Below are 5,229 nucleotides of genomic sequence, written 5' to 3' on the forward strand. Positions count from 1 at the left end.
TTTTCTTATCATTTTACATCCGATAGATTTTTTGGAGGAAAATAAAACGTGACGTCATCAAAAACTGGAAAATAAATAAATAAAAAAAAACAAAAAAAAAAAAATTTTTTTTTTTTTAATTATTATTTTTTTTTTGTACGTTGGTAAAAAATTTGACCGTTATTAATTGCTAAGACGGAAATGAATTTTTTTTTTTTTTTACTTTATTAATAACAAAAAAGGTAAGTAAAAACGTAAACAAAGGAACAAAAAAAGGAAAAAAAAAGGGAAAAAACGAAAAAAAGAAAAAAACGAAAAAAAAGGAAAAAAAAGGTAAGGAAAAATTTTTTTGTTTTAATTTTTTTTTTCCTTCCGTTCGACCTTAAAAAAATTTTTTTTTTTCCTTTTTCTGTTTAACTTCTACTTCACGTCAATAATAATAATGATAATGATGATGATGATGATGACGATGACGTAACCCGGTTGTTTCTCGACTTTATCAACAGGTAATTTAATTTTTTAAATAAAAATTTTTATATTATTATTATTATTCTTTTACGCTTTTCTACACCAAAGAAAATGTCTTCGAGTTCGCATCGATAACTATTTCCGGGTTTAAAATTTATTAATTCTTTAACCGGAAATGATAATATAAAAACCGTCCTTTTCACGTTTTTTTTTCCTATTTTTAATTTTATTCTCTACAAAGAACTCTATCTTTGTTTTCTTTTTTTTTAGATGATTCGTAATAGAAAACGCGCGTTTACGCATTTATTTAATTTCTTTACGCGGCGTCAAATAAAAACTTTTATATATATATATATATATATATATAAAATTGGAAAAACCGATTCGAAAAGAAAATTTTATTTCCGGTTCGGAAAACAATGTTTAAAAAGGCGTAATAAAATTGTTTTTTTTTTCCTTTTCTTCCCCCTCACTCTCTCTTTCTACCTCTCCCACTCTTTTTCTTTTTATTTCGTAAAATCATACGAAAATAATATTTATTTATTTTAATAATAACAAACAAAACAACAACAACAAACAAACAAAGAAAACAACAAACGGCAACAACGAAAAAGTTTTATTTATTAAAATTATCAAAATATCGTAAAAATAAATTATTTTCACTTTCGATTAATAAATTATTATTATTATTATTACTATCATTATTATCATCGTGATAAAAGTTCATTGGAAAATGTTATTATTATCGAGATTTTATTATACAAAACAATTTTTAAATTTTAAATCTTATCCAGTTTTCCGAAAAAAAAGGAAACAAACACAAAATTATCGTATGACGTAATCGAGTAAAATTCGTTCTTAAATAAAAATCATTTCCGGTTTTGGTTTATTTAAAACAAAACAAAAAACCAACCGGAAATAATTTTTTTTTGGAAAATTGTTTGTAATTTTCTACGTATATCCCCGTTTTAACCCAATGCAAACAAAAAAAAAATTAAAGATAAAAAAAAAAAGAAACTTACCGCCATTTTTTCAAGTTTAAAATTAAAAAAGACTGGAATGTAAGTAGAAAGAGATAAAGAGAAAGAGAGAGAGAGGGAGAGAAAGAAAGATTTAAATAAAAAAAAATAAAAATTGATTTTAATACTTGATATTTTTTTCTTTTAATGACTAAAAAAAAAATAAGAATAAGAAACGAAATTAAAAAGAAAAGTTTGTAATTTTATTTTTTTTTCCAAAGTAAAAAAAAATAAAAATAAAAAAATGGAAAATGGAAAAAAAAATTTGCATTTTTATTTTTTAAAATAATTACAACAACAACAACAACAACAAAACTCAAATTATTTATTAGACCGTGTGTAATGAAAAAAACTTTTGTTTTTTAAAAAAAAAAAAAAATTCCGCCATTTTTTTTTAACAATAAAATAATAATTATAATCGTTATTTTCTTATTAATTATACGAAGAAGATGCGACTATATAATAAACGAACGAATCATTTCTTTAAAAATAAAAAAAACGACCAATCAACCACTGACACGTTTTTGTCAGATGATTATCGTTAACCAATCAAATTCACCGTATTGCAAAATGATCCGTGACGTAATTAAACGTCATCTTTATAATTTAACCGTTAAAATTTTATTTATTGTATTTTATTTTTCCCCCTCAAACCGGAAGTATGTAATTTAAACCGGAAATCAATGAAATTTTTTTATTTATTTATTTTGTTTAAAAATAAAAAAAATATTTATTATATAAAATATAAATATATTAATTTAATAATAATAATAATAATAATAATAAATTTTTCTTTTTTACTTGTTATAATATTTGTTCGCATCTCATCCCCTCCTTCTTTCTCTCTCTCTCTCTCCTTTTTATTTTAAAAGATAGTAGTTATTTCCTTAGCAATGTTTCAAATTTCTCAAGCGCTATCCTACTTCCAGATGAGTAACCTTAACCTTCTGCTTGGTCGAATCCAGCAGATAAACTTTTACGGAAATGCCTTTCTTTAAATTAACACGTATATATATATATATATATACACATTTTGTTAAATTTGTACAACAAATAAATTTTTTATTCATTTAATTCATCTTCTAAATACTTTTTTTTTTTTATCTCAACCCGAACCATCACTGGAAGGATAATAAAAAAAAAAAAATTCCGTTAAGAAAAGGATGTGACGTAAACGAACGTACGAACGCCTTTTCTAAAAATTCCACAAAAAATTTGTTTTATGCGGTTTGTGCATTCAACCTTTCTATAATTTATTACTTTTCTACTTTTCTTTTTTTTTTTGTTTCCCAAATTGGAAACATTCGACTATGACGTCACAAAAAAAAATTTGTAACATCCATCTGTGACGTAACGAAACAAAAACAAAACAATATTTGAAAGTGTCGATAAATGTAAAAAAAAAAATTACGTTTTTAAGTAAAATTATTTTTTTTTACTTCTTTTGCTTTATTTATTATTATTATTCATCGATTTTATTATCATTATTATTATTATTATTATTATTATTATTATTATTATTATTATTATTATTATATATTCAACGGTTTTTTTTTTTTTTTTAAATTCTCACACATTGTTTCTGTTGTAATATTTTCTTTTCTCCCACACTTTTCTACAAAACCCATAAAAAAAAAAACTTTTAAAGAATCACGATCGTATTTTTTTTTTTTTCTACTTACACGTTAATTTTAAACATACACACACACATAGAGAGAGAGAGAGAGAGAGTGAGTGTCGTTTAAGTGATTTTTACTTGCTTGCATGCATTTGAACGTTTATTTTTTTTTTTATTACATCGAGTTTTTAAAAATTATTATTCTTCTTCTTTTTCTTCTGCTTCCACTTGGTTCTTATTTTCAAAACGTTAATAAATCATTTCCGCTGTCATGATTTTTTTTTTCTTTCACTTCGTCGTATAAAGTCACATTTCTCACGTTCGTATTATTATTATTATTATTTAAAACCATTGTCACAAAGGAAACCTTTTTTTTCTCTCTCTCACTCCCATCAAAAATGTTTGGTTTTGCCATAAAGTCACATTTTGCAAATTAAAAAAAAAAAAAAAAACAAAAGTAGATTGATGGGTGAAGAATGAGTGAGTGAGAGAAAGACAGAGAAAGAAAGAGACAGAGAGAGAGAGAAAAGAATTTTAAAAGAAAGAAAAAAAATTTGCGACGCTTAAAGTAGAAAGAAAAAATTAAGTGATAATGATATAAATGTCAAAGGTCAACAATATTTTTTCTTAAAAAGTTTCACTCATGGGGTAGTGGAGATACGTGAGGGGGGGGTTGAAAATCGGAAAGAAAAAAAATTTATTTGATAACGATGATAAGGGTGAGAGAGAGAGAGAGAATTAAAACAATCGCTTACACCTGGAATTTCTTAAACTTTATTATTGTCATTCATTTACTGTTTGATACTTAAATTTTATGTTTATAACTTTTTTTTTCCGACTCACTCTCTCTCTCTCTCTCTCTCTCTTTTTGTTTTATTTTCTCAAGTCAAAAGTTTAAATGTTTAAAATAAAAAAAAAAAAAAGAAAAGGAATTTTTGTAAATCATTAAATCAAAGGGGCACGTCGAAAAAGTTTACAAATTTCTTTTTAAACAATTAATTTCTTTTTTTTAAATTTAAAATTTGCATTTTTGAATGAAAACCGGAAATAGTTCGTGAAAGATAAAAATAAATGAATGTCCGCGTGCGTGTGCGAAAGTTATACGAAAAAAAAAAAAAAATTCTTTTAAATTTTATTTTAGTTGTTGTTTTACGTCACAAAAATAACGTCAAATTTTTCGCTAGGAAAAAAAAAATTTGAATCCCTTCGCCCCTCCTCCTTTATTTTTTTTGGGGATTGCGAAATCTTAAAATAAATACTTCACGGTTACGTTAACGGTTTGTCGGTGTGTGTGTGTGTGTGTGTGAAACGTGGCAAAAGAAAAAAAAAAAATTAAGATGATAAAAACGAAAAAAAAAACGTGGTTTCACGCATATTACACGCTTTAAAATTCTTTTTTTTTTTTTTTATTTAATAAAAAAAAAGAATTTCTCTCTCTCTCTCTCTCTTTCAAAAAAAAAAAAAAATCATTATTTGAATGCGATTCTAGCGCCACGACAACAAAATAAATAAATAAAACATGTAAATTGACCGTTTTTTTTTTTTTTTTGTTAATAATTTTAAATAAATAATTTGAAGGGTGTTTTTGATAATTTTTTGACGAAAACAAGCGAATAGGGAGAGAAAGAGAACAGAATTCTACAGAAAATGAAGAGAAGGAGACAGAGAAAAAAGATACAAAGATTGAAGAGAGAAAGAAAAAAATAGAGGAAAAATACAAAGATTGCATTAAGAAAATGAGTGAGAGAAAGAGAGAATAGAAAAATACAGAGATTGAACAGAGAGAGTGAGAGAGGTATAGAGATATTATTACAAAGAGAGGGGACAAAAAGAGAGAAGAAGGAGAAAGAGAGAGAGAGAGTAAAAAGTCTCATTCATTTACTGTCAAACTTTTTATTTTATTTTATTTTTTTTGTGAAATACAGTTAAAGAAAGAAGAAAAAAAAATGAATGTTTTAGATTTTCAAACAGTCAAATGCAAAAAAGTAAGAAATATAACTCTTTTTTTTTCTTTTTCTTTTTCTTCTTATTCTTCTTCTTCTTATTTTGTTTAGTCTCACCATCTTCAAAACCAATAAACTATAAAATGGCATAAATCAAAGAATGAAAAAAAAAAAAAAAAACTAAACAAAAACGTTTCAAGTG

This window comes from Pediculus humanus, genomic scaffold (assembly GCF_000006295.1).
Source record: "Pediculus humanus corporis 1103172107716 genomic scaffold, whole genome shotgun sequence".
Classification (NCBI taxonomy): domain Eukaryota; kingdom Metazoa; phylum Arthropoda; class Insecta; order Psocodea; family Pediculidae; genus Pediculus; species Pediculus humanus.